This window comes from Pezoporus wallicus, unplaced genomic scaffold (assembly GCF_028554395.1).
Source record: "Pezoporus wallicus isolate ANWC-B61680 ecotype Strahan unplaced genomic scaffold, APGP_CSIRO_Pwel_v1 contig_787, whole genome shotgun sequence".
Lineage (NCBI taxonomy): Eukaryota > Metazoa > Chordata > Aves > Psittaciformes > Psittacidae > Pezoporus > Pezoporus wallicus.
This window is the reverse complement of record NW_026641881.1, coordinates 827,283-844,388: the sequence shown is the minus strand read 5'-3', so window position 1 is coordinate 844,388 and position 17,106 is coordinate 827,283.

Sequence of the window (17,106 nt, the reverse complement as noted above, 5' to 3'; positions counted from 1 at the left end):
GACTCATAGAATAGTTAGGGTTGGAAAGGACCTTAAGATCATCCAGTTCCAACCCCCCTGCCACGGGCAGGGACACCTCACACTAAACCATATCACCCAAGGCTCTGCCCAACCTGGTCATGAACACCACCAGGGATGGAGCAACCCATTCCAGTGCCTCACCACCCTCACAGTAAAGAACTTCTTCCTTTTATATCTAACCTGAACTTCCCCTGTTTAAGTTTAAAACCCATTACCCTTTGTCCTATCACTACAGTCTCTAAGGAAGAGTCCCTCCCCAGCATCCCTATAGGCCCCCTGCTATGAGGTCTCCACGCAGCTTTCTCTTCTCCAGGCTGAACAGCCCCAACTTCCTCAGCCTGTCTTCATACAGGAGGTGCTCCAGTCCCCTGATCACCCTCGTGGCCCTCCTCTGGACTTGTTCCAACAGTTCCATGTCCTTCTTATGTTGAGGACACCAGAACTGCACACAATACTCCAGGTGAGGTCTCACGAGAGCAGAGTAGAGGGGCAGGATCACCTCCTTCGACCTGCTGGTCACGCTCCTTTTGATGCAGCCCAGGATACGGTTGGCTTTCTGGGCTGCAAGCGCACACTGAAGCCGGCTCATGTTCAGTTTCTCATCAACCAACACCCCCAAGTCCTTCTCCACAGGGCTGCTCTGAATCTCTTCTCTGCCCAACCTGTAGCCATGCCTGGGATTGCTCCGTCCCAGGTGTAGGACCTTGCACTTGCCATGGTTAAACTGGATGACATTCCTTCCCGCCAGGGTATCAACCGAACCACACAGCTTGGTACCACCCAGCGGCCCCGCCACGCGCTGCTCCCCGGGGCGGGTTTTCCCTGCTCAGGGCGGGGCCGTCCCTCCTGGCCCCGCCCCCTGTGGGTCCCTGCTCTCCAGCGGGCCTAGCGGGTCTGCCGGCTCCCGGGCAAGGCCCGGCGAGGTTTGGAGGCTCCCTCGGTGGCTCTCGCCGCTCAGAGCTGAGGCTCCTGGACGCGGGGGTTCCTCCCGCTCCGGGGCTGAAGGCTCCTCTCTGGATCTGCTCCCCTCGGCAAATGCTGTCCATAGCTGGACCTCACCTAGATGCCAATTACCGATACTTGCTTTCCCCATAGCTTTTTACCATGGCGCCTAAAGTTGAGTATTTATTCCGAATGAAAATTAATCACTGAGGTTTAAGTTCACTTTATTACAAACCTCGTGAGATCAGAGATAAAAGACTTCATTAAAGTTCGCTGATGTGACCCCAAAACTGCTGTGTGTCCTTCACTAGCAGATCTTCCTATTCAAAAAGCTAAAGGGAAAGGGAGAAATGCAGATGTCGTTAAGCATTATTCCCGATGCCCTGCTTTAGTCAATTCCGTGTTGCTTTGCACAGAACTGGACCACAAACATACCACATAGCGCTATGCCCGTGGGGAATAAAAGACAGCTGCCAAATATTGCCAAACCTTTTTCACAGGTCAAGGAGGCTGCGTGGTGGAGAAATGGTCTTGGAAGATGTTCTGCTAACAGGTCTCAGGACCTAAATTCTATTCCACCTTGGAGAGTCAGTAGCACTGAATTTAGTCATAGTGTAGCCTGTATCCCAGTACATCATTATTAAAATAAGCAGCAATTCCCAGTAGAAATAATATCGGAATGGCACTGATTGGTTCATTTGTAACGTCTTCTCCCAAAGACACATTGGAGGTCAAAATCTGCAGAAATCAATGTATGTCTGAAAAGTCTAATGCAATCAGCTGCGTATTATAGGTGATCAGTGCCTGCAACCAAGCATCACAAAGAGAAAGGAGGACTACAAAATAGCAAACATTGATAGTGACTGCTCAGAAACCTCATTTACTATCACACTGACTAACAGCTATGGTTAATAAAATGCTTAAGAAAAAATGGTAAATACACAGATAAATAACAGTGGAGAAATGAGGACCCCAGTGATAAACATTTCTAAAATCAGGTTATTCTAGCAAATCTGTAAAAATTGCTATGCATCTGCTTAACAGTGAAGCACACATGCATTTCACCTGGTAGCCAAGAGGGCCAAGAGCAGTTACAGACAAATGAACACAATGCCCTGCATCTTTCTACTAAGCTTAATTTCAGCACTCCTTTAACATTCAAGCAGTCCAAGGACCTAATAGGATACATATGGTGAGCTCAGAAATTTTATCCCCACTACCTTACAGGAGAGCAGAATTCACACTTTTGAACCTTGTGACATGCTGACATATAATAATGCAGATTTCAGATCCACTAAGAAACTGCTAGTTATTCAATTCATTCTTCCTATTTTTAGTCACTTTAAGACCAAATTACATGTTGGTCCTTCACAATTCAAATGTTACCAATAGCATGTCTACTTACCCACCTGAGATACCCTCTCTCACAGAGGGAATGTCTACACCAAAACCCCATACACATTCAGCATACAAGGAATGAGTAATGATGAAGAGTTTTGCATTGCTAGCCAGACTTTGGATTTCTGCTGGAGAATGGGTGTTGTAGATAATAATGAGAAAAGTTCGCTGCTATTTCCTAATAAGTAGAACCGGTGCCATTAATGGGGGTGTCCTTTACTACTCCCACACTTTATCCAGTCTGAGCATTGCACAGGATTTAGCTGTCTCACTTACTCAGTGGTCAGGGAATTGAACTAACATCTTTTGCTCAGTGATTTTTTGGCATGAATAATGAAGTTGCAGGAATCCAATTTTTTTTTTCCTAATTATCCATTATCCTTATTATTCAGCCACTGTCTGATTATCCATTCAAAAGAATCTAGCTCAGCATTGACGGTTAGATCCAAGTTACTTCAGGTAAACTTAAAAAGAAAAAAGAAATCTCACTGGGAAATTATACATTTATTAAGATAAATTAAAAGTACTGTGTCATGTGAAAAATTACAACACAAGCCTGAGAAATTCTTTCATCACTTGTTGCAATTTTCCCTGATGCTTCATACTTATCTCCCTCCAAAAATAGAAGTTCCAGTCAGGAAGAAAGAAGTAATGCAAGGGCTTTACTAGTAGAGATAGAAACATGACCATCCCACTCAGTGTTTGTCAGGCTGCACCTTGAGTATTGTGTCCAGTTCTGGATCCCTCAATTCAAGAAAGATGCAGACAGACTGGAAAGGATCCAGAGGAGAGCTACAAAGATGATGAAAGGGCTGGAGAACCTGCCCTCTAAGTAAAGACTAAAAGAATTAAATCTTTTCTCCCTGGAGAAGAGGAGGCTCAGGAGAACCTCATCACAGTTTTCCAGTACTATAAGTGTGGCTGCAAAGAGGAGGAAGGCTCTCTTCTTCACAAGGAGCCACCTGGAGAAGAGTAGGGGCAATGGGTACAAGTTGCCCTAGTACCCATCTAGGTACTAGGCTCAGTTTCATCTTGATATAAGAAAGACATTTTTTACAGTGAGAACAATCAATTACTGGAACAATTTCCCTAGGTATATGGCAGAGTTCCCATCACTGAAGGTTTTCAAGATCCAGTTGTACAGGGTGCTAGATGTTCTCATCTAGACTTCCTTTCCCACGAATAGTTGGACCAAATGATCTTTCTAGGTCCCTCCTAACCTGGAATGTTATATGATACATAAAGAAACAAATAATGAAAGGTGATAATGCATGGCTTTTTTCTTAAAAATTTTAAGTTGGGATTGCCACATTTTTACAGACAGGGGATACAATCAATGGTTATTCCTGGAGGCTTTAGACATGCACATTTGCCCTAAAAACGATCTCCCAGCCCAGCCTCTGCAATGCCTCCCTTACACTGAGGCTTTGCGGGTGCTGTGGAGACAGTGGTGTTTGTTCCATACTTTCATGCTGGCTACTCACACGGTTTGATTTTAAGCCCGTATACGTAGCACAGTTCAGAGCCCCTAAGCAAGGATCTTACTGCTACCTGTCATCAGGCAGCCTTTGTAGAAGACTCTCCCTCCCCTCCAGCAGACCTGCAGAGTTTGCTCACCTGTGTCTCCAGTGTAGGTCTCATAGAAGCTGTGCTGTGAAGTCAAGCAACTTTCAGCAGCAGCTTGTGTGGGTTCATAAACCTTCCCCTCTTCCCTTACACTGAGCATTCCTCTGCCACACTGCATAATCTGGTTCAGTGTGTCTAATGATGACTGACGGATTGCTTTTTTACTGAAATGTGAGATGAAAAATCTGACATGCTGCCCCATAACAAACTGGGTGTGAAAGACTTGAAGATGTTAGAGTGCATGCTGAAAATAATTTATGAAAAAGTACAACTTGTGAACACTGCCACCATTGATGCAGAGTACAGACTGCTTCCTGGGTATGTGACATCTTCATCTTCTACACATGAAAGGATTTACCAAGTAAGGCAGATTTAGAAGGTGATGAGAGGTGCTGGAAATGCCCTGAAAGTAATTGCACATGTCACTGTTTTCATGAAAGCAATATCCAATCCAAATCTATTCCTCTGGCCTCATTGCTGAACATCTAGAGGCAAGATGTACCCAAAATGAAGGAGGGACACAAAAGCAATTGTCAGGACATAACAGGTTGCACTCAAGCAATTGCAGAATTGGCAATGCACCTCTTGTGTCCAGCCAAGAAGGCTGGGCAGAACTACGCGGCTGGTTAGCTGGATCCATACTCCAATTACATTTGATGAGATGACAGAAATTCTGAACTCTGGCTAACCAGGACTAATCTTTAATCAGTCTGGAGGTGGATAATCTCTGTATCATTTCCTCAAGTTATGTGTGAGTTATGAATGACATGTAAGCCAGGTAACGTCATCCGAACTCACATTTATATCCCAATACCACTATCTTAAAACAACAAAGGAAAAATATTACTGAAAATAAGGTAGGAAAACGTGAGCAATATTTGGTACAAAAATTTTGCCTCATCCCCTCCCTACCACCTCACAAGGTGTCAATTTCATTTCTTCCATAGAAACTGAGATTTCTAGAGTTTTAGCTTTTTATAAGTATTTTTACATCTTTTCTGAAGACTTAGTAATAATGTACAATGGAGGTGAGCCAAATCTGACAAGGAGGAGGTGGGGACTACTGGAAAGCAAGAGAGATACATGCTAAAACCCAGGAAAGGAGCTTTTCCATGACCTCCCACAAATTTCTGATACCACTAGGCAATATTTAGTGAGGTTATGCACAGAAGTTTGCAAATAAGCCACACAGCATCATCCCAGCACATGCCATTCATGCTATGTGATGGGAAATAGAGGCGTCATGCCTGTGACTACTAGGACATCCTCCCTTTCCCTACTTAACATAGAGAAAAGCCTGAGCTAAATCTGCCTGATTCTTCCTGTAGCCTTCCCAGTTGTCTTAAACAGCCACAAAACTTTTGCTCATCTTTCTGAACTCTGGAGTTCTGAAGAGAAGGAAAGAAATTTTCTCAGGATGTCATGCAATAAAGATTGGGACAAATGTATTGTCTGCATTTAGAGTAATTGGACACATTTGCTCCTCATAGTTATTTACCCACTTTATCTTTGCAGTCTGGTGGCAAGTTGCCACCTCTTGAGAGAAAGAAGGTATATCTTCCAGTGTGCAGTTTCTACAGCATGAAGTTAATGAAACATTCAGGTGTTTAATTGATTCTTGTCACTTTTCAGCCATCTTGCTTCATTAGGTGTTTCCTTTGATCTCTAACTTGTCTCTTCTGGCTTCTGCAATAACATTATTTCTCATGGAGAATTAGCCTTATCTGACAAAGCCATTTGCCTTTTATTAAAATATTTCATGGGTTGTATGCAATAGCATTGCTGAGAAAGGGCTTGCCAGAAGTGTTTCTCATTTTATGTACGTTCTATGTACTTTATTGACTTTAAGGTTACAATCATATGGAAGTCTGAGACTAAAAACCTTTCCGGAGATGGCCAGAATGACTTCCTATCTTGTAAAGTACATCTTGATTGCACCTTATTTTACACAATGTCCTGCTTTCAGCTGTAAGTTATTTTTCTCCTTCCTAGTAACTGGTGCAGTGCTGTATTTTGGCTTCAGTCTGAGAACAATGCTGATGACATACCAATGTTTTTGTTGTTGCTAAGTAATGCTTACCCTGATCAAGGCCTTTTTCAGTCTCATGCTCTGTCAGTGAGGAGGGGCACATGAGGTCGGGAGGAAGCAGAGACAGAACACCTGACCCTAACTAGCCAAAGGCTATTCCATACCATGCCATGTCACACCCAGTATATAAACTGGGGGCAGTCACCCGGAAGGGCAGATTGCTGCTTGGGTCAGGCTGGGTATCAGTCAGAGGGTGGTGAGCAATTGTATTGTGCATCACTTGTGTTTACTGGGGTTTTTTCCTTTCCCCTTTTAGTTTTATATTTTCTCCCCTATTTCCCTTACCATTATTATTATTATTATTACTCATAGTAGTAGTTTTATATTATATTTTAGTTATTGGACTGTTCTTATCTCAACCCATGGGGTTTACATTCTTTTGATTCTCCTCCCCATCCTGCCTGGAAGGGGAGAGAATGGGAGGGGTGAACAAATCACTTTGTGGTGCTGAGTAACTGGCTGGACTTAAACCACAACACACAATCACTCTTTCAGCTCGGAGCAATCATTTTCCACATGAAGCCAGCTTTTGCTTGATCTGGTGTATTTTTTAAAATGAATAGTATTTGCATTAGGCAGTGAAAATCTGCAAAATTTCATGATTTCTTTTCATTGCTTTGAAAGAGGATGACATTTTGGAAAGGTTTTGATTTGTCACAGCAGTATAGCAATGATCTGACAGCTAGCCCTCCAGTTAATGCTTCGCAATGAATCATGCAAGCATTCACAGCCAGGGCCTAGAACTACCAGTTGTGGATCTGAGACCCATCGTGAGGTGCACAGAAGGAATGTATCCATCTCATTCAATCAGCTGTTACACAAAACATCATTTCCTGAAAGTGTGGCACTCCCCCTCTGCTTTCTAATACCCTATGTAGGGACTAATGTGCAAAGCAGATTAGACAAGTCTCTAAGCTGAGATATGGCCATCTTGTGCTGTGACAAGCACTGCCAGTCACCCTAGCTCTGTCTTCCCTGATTTTGCCCTGGAGTTGTACTAAGACCTTGCAAGTTCTCCAATTAGGTTTCTAGCATGGGCAGAAGGGGAGTATAGGATGCTACAGAGCATGGTGGAGCATGGCTAGGTTGAACACACACACAGGGCAGGTGTGAGCCTGAGGCATAGAGCATCTCACATCTCAGAGGGACATGGGAACTGAAGGAGCAAGTATATCCCAGCAACAGGTCCTAGCCCTCCAGAAATACTGAACTGGTCAAGAACCCAAGATAGGAAGGAGATGACTTGAAGGTCAAGGAGGCAATATACTGAGAAATTCAGCTGCCCTGTCAAAATCACCTTCCATATTTCTTCTCTGACACCTCCCAGAGCTCCACTAATCCTCCCTATATCACCTCCTGGCCCTCTGAAACCCTTCTGACATAGTGTGTGTGTGCCCTCCTACCAAACCACTGCCAAGCTGAATTTTGCTGCTGTCAGCAGTGGGCCCTGCACTCTTTCACTTAATGCTGGCAGCTCCAAGCCAGGCAGAATCACATTGCTGTGTGGCACAGGAAGACATGGTAGGGAAGGGAGGTGGAGGAGAGAGGAGTCAAAACTTTTAATTGAGATTAATTGCAGTTCTAAAAACATGCATTTGCAGTACTTCAGACTCTCACCCATGCACTCTATTCAAAATAGGGCATCAGTCCTTGAACAGCAATTGAATTTAATTGGAGATCCATTTGCCATTGTCCATCTCCTACGTAACACTGAGTCACCATGCATTATGCGCCTTGGAGATTTATGTTCTGAACTGAAGGAAAGGAGCAGATAAATAAAGCAAAGTATTTAACATTGTGAGTGGCATTGTCATGTACCAGAAAAAGCTCTTCTCAAAAATAGCTCTTGGATTTATGTTGGTTTTATGGTCATAGTTTTTGCGGTGGAAACACAGACTGAGACAATATCTATACAGTTCTTATACAAAATAGATATGAGCTCTGAAACTAAAAATATGTCACTTCCGTTTTTCCTAGAAATTGTAGAAAGCTCCTCAAGGATCATAGGCCACCTTTCAAGTCAGAAAAAAAAAAAAAAGCCCAGAGTTATTTGTCATAACAAAAGAGGCTTTTGAGGCTTTTTATATCCTTCTAGGAAATCCAGACTTTCAACTCAGGGGTTTTTGAACTGATTTGGTCTTTAGTAGTATTTTAAATCCTATCATTTTGGTGATGACTCAAACTTGAGGGCAAAAGCCATCCCTGTTCAATAATCCAGCCGGTGAGGCACTCAAGCCCTTTCTGGCTCTGCATGCTGACATGCAAAAGACAATGAAAGAAGAAACCTCCTTCATCTCTGGGCAGTTGTATAGATGTATGTGCTCCTAATTTCTCAATACGAAGGTAACTCAAGGAGTAACTGCTTGAAGGGGAAGAGCTTGCTCAGCTTCCTTTCAGACACCTTGGGTGCTCCTGTTTTCTTCAGTGTTGTTCTTCACATGTAAAATCCAGCCCTCACATACAGCCCTCACACACTGCAGAGCAGCCTCAGATGTCAATATTTTGCCTCCAAGCTGTAGGAGCACAGGGTAGCAAGCAGCTGGACAACCAAATGCTGCACTGGGTGAGGAACAGGACTAAACTTTCTTCAGTTCATGGAGTGCAGCACTGTTATCTGAGCCAAATTCATCCTCTCTTTTTCAGGAGCTTTTTATTCTGTCCAGTACCAAAACCTGCAGGCATTTCCTACAGAAGTGGGAAAAGCCATGGTGAAGTACTCTTTAACTTCTATACTGATCTTGTCATGTAAGAGCAATATAGTCAGTGGAGTTCGGTAAGCTGATGGCCACATGGGTATCTACTTCAGATTGAGCTGAATTGTCCTGCAAACTGTCCTACAAGCTCAGACCAATTCCTCACACTTAAGGGTGTAGCACTCTTTGACGTGTCCTTGGGGATCCACCTAGCTGACTCTTTCTGGAGCTGCCATTCCAGAAAGGCACATGTATCCAGGCAGTTCCCATGCCAAATCTGCTAGACCCTTGAAGAAGACTTAGGTAGCCAAGGGCACTTCAAAAAGCACCAGATGACTGTATGCAGGGAATAGAACCTCTGTTGACTATAACAGGACACATCTGTATTTAGAAACCTGAACTGACATGCCCACACAGTGGAGTTGAATCCCAGTCCATCTTTGCCAGTAGCACCACTTGGGACACCACCAGCTCTTTTAACCTGTGGAAAAATGCAAGGTAATCTACCTTAAGACACTATCAAGGAGCAGATCTAGGAAATATCCTATGTATTTCTCTTACATTTCCTAGATGGTACACAGACCATGAGGGCCACAGGCTGTAGATACAGCTTAGAGGTGTCTGTGATCCAGATAGCGCTGAGAGAATGAATTTGCCCCCAAAGACAGCCATTACAGGATTCCCACCAAGATATCATTTGGTGAATACAGTGAAGGTTCAGCCAATCCCCTTGGTACAGAAAAATAAAATTGCCCATACATATCCACATAAGTTATTTGATGTGCTGAAGGTTATTGCCAGGCACCAAAGTCTCATCTCAGTTCCTGGCAAGATCATGGAGCAGATTCTCCGGGAAGCTATGCAAAGGCACATGGACAATAAGGTGGTCGGTGACAGCCAGCATGACTTCCCTAAGGGCAAATCATGCCTGACAAATCTGGTGGTGCTCTATGACAGGGTTGCAGTGTTGGTAGATAAAGGAAGAGTGGCTGATGTCATCTACCTGGGCTTGTGCAAAGCATTTTACACTGTTCCACACAACATCCTTGTCTCTAATGTGGAGAAACATGGATCTGACTGGTGGACTATTTGGTGGATAAAGAATTGGCTGGATGGCTGCACTCAAAGACCTGTGGTCAACAGCTCAATGTCTAAGCGGACACCAGTGACAAGTGATGCTCATCAAGGGTTGGTATTGGGACCGGCACTGTTTAACATCCTTGTTCATGACATGGACGGTGGGATTGAGTGCACCCTTAGCAAGTTTGCTGATGACATCAAGCTCTGTGGTGCTTTCGACACACTGGAGGGAAGAGATGCCATCCAGAAGGACCTTGAGAGGCTCAAGAGGTAGACTGGTGTGAACCTCATGAAGTTCAACATGGCCATGTACAAGATCCTTCAAGATCATCAGTCTTATATACTGCCATGATTTCACTGCATTCAAGAGAGAGTGTCTAGACATCATCCTTATGACCATATACTTATTTTTTTATGGTAATGCTATAAAAGCTAGAACAGTTTTTCAGAATGCAGATCACATTCAGTACTTTTTGTTTTCTAATATCTACAAAAACTGGTGAAAAATAAAATCACTCTTTCATGGTTGAGCTTCATGACTGTGCAGGAAAGTTACTTGTCTTCTTCCAAACATGTGTCTTTGACAGAAAAAGCTGGTCATTATAATAGTTTCTGTGCTCTATTTTTCAAATTACAGGCCCATTTTTCCATTAGGAAAGAAAGTAACTGCTATCTTTCTTTTATGAAAGAACACCTTTTTCAGCAATATAATTGGGCCATAAGCATAGGGTCAAATTTGTAGGAGGAATAATCTCCATGGCACAAGAGTAGTGTTTTAACAAAGGATGCTGACTTTTCTCATCTGACCTTTGCATCTTTCTTATGATAGCAATTGATGCAGATGTAGATGATTGCATGTGGGCAACTGTTTAAAATTTATGCTTGCTTTTTCCATTTTGTAATGAATCTACCCTTGAAGACCCCATTTATAAAATAACTGTAAAGTATGCACTCTTTGAAAAAAAAAAGGTGCTAATGCTTTTCAGTACCAAAATATATGTGACAAAGTCTGCCTTTTTAAAAGAATTGAATTAGTATTCAGGACAATAAGCTTTCTTTACTGCAATAATAAAACACATTTAATATTCTTTTTTATCCTTATTGGAAACCATGTAACTGTAGTAATTTTAAATCAAGCTAAGAAGTTGTAAGTATCTTCTCCTTCCACTACAAGATAGGCAAGGTTGAATTTCTGCATTTATTCTAAGTTCATTTTCCATCTGGTTGCTCCAGACACAAGCCTTTTTTGATGACTGGTGTGTAACTAAGGAAGCCCCAAGACCCAAGTTCTCCCCTTACCTACTGCCCTCATGCATCACTGAGTCTCACTTCAGCAAGAGGGCGTGATGCACAAGCAAGGATTAGACAGACTACCTAAACCAGAAGTATAAGATGCCCACACAGTCACTGGGAACATCTGGTTTACACCTATTTACACTTGCAGTTCAACACTAATGTCTCATTTTTTATCATCTGTTTTCAAGGAGCAGTGCATTGTATAAAGATCAGCACTGAAGAAAACCACATGGGTTTCAGCTTATCACTACGTACTCCCTATTCCTGAGCACAGCAGAATACAAGCCAGACAAATAAAGTTGATGCACACACACCTAACCAAATACAGTCTTCCAGTTCCAACATAATTTGGATTCAACCCAGCACTGGGAGATGAGCAGCTCACAGTCACTCAGCTGGGTCTTCATTCATGAAGAAAAGGAGGCTTACATCTATTCTCATCCTCCTAGGCCATTTGACATGAGTAAGGTCTCAGGAGAAGTGATGGGAATCTAATAAGATATAGTACACTGTGTACTACTTCTGAGGGAGAGTCATCTAATAGGTGCTCACAGAAGACTGAGCCTGCACCTCTCTTGCAGAAATGTGAAAGCCTGGCTGATTTTGTGATCCTTAACCACCATATGCAGCTCCTGAGTAATCTGGTTAGGCCAAGCGAGCCCAACAGCATTGATAAGCAGGGGAGATACAACTCTACCCACCGTTATATACAGACATTTTCTGTCACCAAATTGACCAAAAGCTGTGGCAAGGTCAGAAAAGATGAAGATGAGTAAGCAGGAGTCAAACCTGAGCTATGTCTCTATGCCAGTGGTGAACAGAGGAAAGACAGTGATGAGTCTAACACCAGAGAGCAGTGCTATTTCTATGAAAGGTGCCCACCCAGTGATCCTCATACAGATTAGGAGATCTTGGGTTGTCCTTACTGATGCAAAGCCTGTCCATCTTGGTGTGGAAAAAAAGCAGGAGCCTCAGCAGATCCCTCCAGATTTTGCTTACCTACCTTCCTCCAAACGGTCTGGACAGCAGACCAGAATGCAACTAAAATAAACAAGCAAAACTACCCCAGGATTTCCCTGTGAAGTCCAGTCTTCCCAAGCATCATCTTCTTCTATTCTGTTCAGGAAAAAGTGGGCCGATTTTTTTCAGTCCTGTCTGTTAAGACATGAAAGAAAGAACAGAAGAAAAATCCTTTTCTCACAGATTCAGTCCAGTGTTATGACAAATTTTCTGTGTTCCTACATCCTGTTTCAGCTGGCTGAGAAGCAGAGGAGGTGGCAAGTCAGCTGGCAGACTGTGTCACCCCATGCTACAAGGTTCCTATATCTTGTTGCCTAAAGTAAAAATAACCCTTTTTTACCCCAAAAAGGGAGACTTAATTGTGGTAATGATACATCAAGATCAACTGCACATTACATTTCAGCAACAGTGATCAGCAAATCAATTTCTGTTCACTCAGAGTAGCGCTTTTGATTTCTCTGCTGAGGCTTCAGTGATCTGAAAGAAACACTTTAGAAAATTCTCAGAATGAAGGCTGTGGATACCAATTACATTCAAGGTGGCAATGCAACTATCTAGAAAAGGGGTACAGCTTTTCTATGGAAGAAAGACAGTGTCTGTGAGGACTGAGTCAGGTAAAGAAGTACTCCAATATGTAGGGACTGTTGCAACCCTTGCATATGGTTCTTCCAGACAAAGAAGGTTGCTTTGACTCTATCATCTCTATACATATAAATACATGTAAATACATGTTTATTTTCCTTTAAAGTCCTTTTTGAAACAAAACATGTCATAGAATCATAGAACAGTTAGGGTTGGAAAGGACCTTAAGATCATCAAGTTTCAAACCCCCTGCCACGGGCAGGGACACCTCACACTAAACCATGTCACCCAAGGCTCTGTCCAGCTTGGCCTTGAACATTGCCAAGGATGGAGCATTCACAGCTTCTGTGGGCAACGCATTCCAGTGCCTCACCACCCTTACAGTACAGAATTTCCTCCTTATATCCAATCTAAAGTTCCCCTGTTTAAGTTTCAACCCGTTACCCCTTGTCCTGTCACTACAGTCCTTAATGAAGAGTCCTTTTCCAGCATCCTGGAAGCATACTGGAAGGCTGCTCTGAGGTCTCCACGCAGCCTTCTCTTCTCCAGGCTGAACAGCCCCAACTTTCTCAGCCTGTATTCATACAGGAGATGCTCCAGTCCCCTGATCATCCTCATGGCCCTTCTCTGGACTTGTTCCAACAGTTCCATGACCTTTTTATGTTGAAGATACCAGAACTGCACACAATGCTGCAAGTGAGGTGTCACAAGAGCAGAGTAGAGGGGCAGGATCACCTCCTTTGACCTGCTGGTCACGCTCCTTTTGATGCAGCCCAGGATACGGTTTTGCTTTCGGGGCTGCAAGCACACACTGAAGCCAGCTCATGTTCAGTTTCTCATCAACCAACACCCCCAAGTCCTTCTTTGCAGGGCTGCTCTGAATCTCTTCTCTGCCCAACCTGTAGCTGTGCCTGAGATTGCTCCGATGCAGGAGCACTGCATTCACTTGCATTCATTTCCAATGTCACTGCATTCATTTCCATTCCCCAATTGCAGAAAGCAAGAGAGAACAAACAACACATGACAGATGTTATTTATATTGTATAAAGTTCTGTTGAATACACTCAGACACTAAATGATAATACCTATAAAAATCTCTATAGCATAGACTTCACAGTATATCTCACATATAAGACATGGCTAAGAAAGGTTGATCAAGGCTTCCTTCGTTTGCTCCCCCTGGCTCAGGGGTAGGGCTACCATGCATTAAGTACCTCACAGGAATGTGTGGATGCCATGGGAGCTGTGGATGGTATTAAGAGCCTGTTATTTGGAGACGATCAAATGTTGGTTTTCTCACATTCACGTGGAGCATTCTGACTTTGGGGGAAATGTGTTCCACAAAGCTCCAGAGAATCATGTTCATCTGGTGTCTCTACAAGACCTTATTCAGAAAGGAGCTTCCTTTAAGCTTCTGTTGAATACTTCTGTCCACTGTATGTTAGAAGCAAAATGGGATTTGTAGGGAGAGGTAGGCCTTCTTGTTAGGCAGCTGGAAATATTTATGCTGCTTGTCTTTAGACTGACACAGCCCAGCCACATTCTTAGTCCTGCTCATGGGATCACTTCATGGAAAGCAGAGGTGATTTAGGATCACATTCTGAGTCACAGATGGTTGAAGGTTGTAATGGCACTCAGAGGAAGCCATATACGTTGCACAGTGTATGTGGTCTCCTCTAGGCATCTACTTTTGTCTGCTGTCAGAAATGGCATACTGAGCTAGGTGGACCTTGGCCTGACTCAGCTTGACCACTCATATTGCAGGAGTTTTCAATAAACTCCAAACAATAGCCACTCCAGGCTGGTCCTTCCACTCCTGGTACTGTCATTTGAGACAAGGGGGGCACAAAATCACAAAATGGAATATAGAAACCTGTAGAATTAGTTTTAAATAATGTTAAGTTTGATGGCTTTGTAACAGTAGCAATGGAAAATTACTGAGGTACATGATACATAGAGAAAAAAAGATAGAGTACAGCTAGAGAGCATACTGAAAATTCTCACAAGATAAATCGTTATAGTTGACATAGTTTAAGAAAAACAGTCTAGAAGAACAGGACACAGGGATAAGGAGTATCTGGGAATGGCAGGCGTCCAGGATGGGCTACAGTTAAACCAACCGATAAGCAGGAGGATAGGAGGATTATTATGTCTCTGGTGCTAACGAACCAATTAAACTGGTATGAGCAGTAGCGTGTGCTTCAAAGGCTGCCAGAAGTGATGAAGATTGTTGGAAGAAGTTAACGACCCTCAGAGACCACCACCACAATTCTGTACGCATGAGGGGAACTTTCTGGAAAATGATGTAATCCATACGTAGCCTCATGAATATGTATGTATGCCCAGTGGCTATAAAAAGACAGCTTGTGTGGCAACTGGGGAGACACACGTTAGGAGGAGCTGTCCCCCGTGTCTCCTGGTGCCGCAATAAAGAATACCTGCTTGTCAGCTTGAAACTTTGTTGGCAAGTTTGTTCCTGGAGTTTTCTCCAAATCACATTGCTGCCTCTTTCACCATGCAAATGGCATTAAAAACTCTGATTCTCTCAGGCTCTCAACTTTAGGCATGTCTGACAAATTAATCTATCATTCATTGCTGATTTTGAAAGTTCATGATCACACTTACTGCATATTCTCTAGTTTATCCTTTTTTTAAAAGACCTGCCATGTTCGAGAACCTGGACTTTCCCCTTCTGATAGCAGAGAGAGCAAGCAAACAAATTTATCCACTGTGTCTCTTCTTTTCATCCCAGGCATGTTTCTGAGTACTTTCATCACATTTGCCATTTCAGTTGATGAATCTCAGTCTGCAAAAGTGACTCACCCTACGAAATGAATGCATGAAAATAAGGCAGAGCTAATAGGCATTTTGTTAGAGGTGTTTACCCGCAGACATTTTCCCTTCCAATTTTAAATAAATTTTAATCATAAAATTCCTTGTCCTCCTTTTCTTAAAAGCACAAATTGTCACCTCAAAACCATCTATTTGACTGTAAACCTCTACGTTTCTTAAGTGCATTATTTTATTATTTTGCTATTCTTATGATTGCAGGGCTAATGTTTAATTTCTGGAAAAAAAGCAGCTATATTAATTTTAAGATAAATCATGTATTTGTCTTAAAATTAGAGATAAGCAGTCTTAAATTTTGTCTTAAAATTTGTCTTAAAATAAGAGATGAGGAACCACTCCAAATCAAAGTATGCTTGCTAAACAAAAGATATGTTAGTTGTGTTATTCTCAAACCTGTGCTCCTCCAGATATGCTCTTTTTCAAACATAAGAGATTTCTAAACTCAATCATGAAATTATTTTAACTATATTATAAATTTATTCTTTCTGATAATAGTCACTTCACAGAGGACAAGTTTTGCCCAAACCCAATGGAAGATACATGATTTAGTAGTTATATTAGTCCAGAAACAGCTAAAGGGGAAAATATTTTGCACACGCATTCATCCAGACTTAGAAGCAACCAACCTATTAATAGTATAATTTGTGCAAAGACAATTCTCATACAGAAGACAAAAATATAACAATAGAATTATTCTTTACAAATTATTTCTCCTTCTGCTAATTTTAATGTAAGAAAATAGGTCGAATTTGTTCAACAGCACACAAAACCAAACAGTGAAAAAGAAACAAATGGAAAACTGATGTTTTGCATGAAAATCTATCCTGGAGATTTGGAAATCTCCCAGATTTACATTGAGGAAACTCCATTTTTTTAGACACCTAATCTCCATGACTGAGATATGTTACAATTAACGCAACCCCCAAAAAGCTTGCTGTGATGTAGCAGGATGAGATTGTCTGCATACTCCTTTCAGACCCAAAGTCATCCCATACCCTTGCTCATTGCATGCCAGAGGACCCCTTCACACTGCCCGGGGCTTCCCTGTAAACCCTCTGTCAATGGGAGCTTTGTTACAGAAAGCAAGCCAAAGCAGAGACCCTTGTTGCATCCCACAAAGCCTCTCTGGACACGTTGTATATATAACCCCTTCACCTCTGTCCCCAAACCAGCCTGCATTTTCAAAGAGCCCACAGGAAGTACTGGGATCTTTATGATTTTTTTTTTTTTTTTTTTTTACAAAAACGAGCTGCAGAGATGGAGGTCCCCTCTTTGGACCTCTACAGGGTACGGTCTGCCCCTGTTCACTGCAACCACAATTTTCATTTGCTTTTGCAAGCCCTCTGGTCGATCTCATTTAACATCATAGAATCATAGAATATCACAAAATGGCTTGGGTTAGAAGGGAGCTTAAAGCTCATGTAGTTCCAATCCCCCTGCCCTGGGCAGGGACACCTTCCACTAGACCAGTTTGCTCAAAGCCGTGTCCAACCTGGCTTTGAACACTGC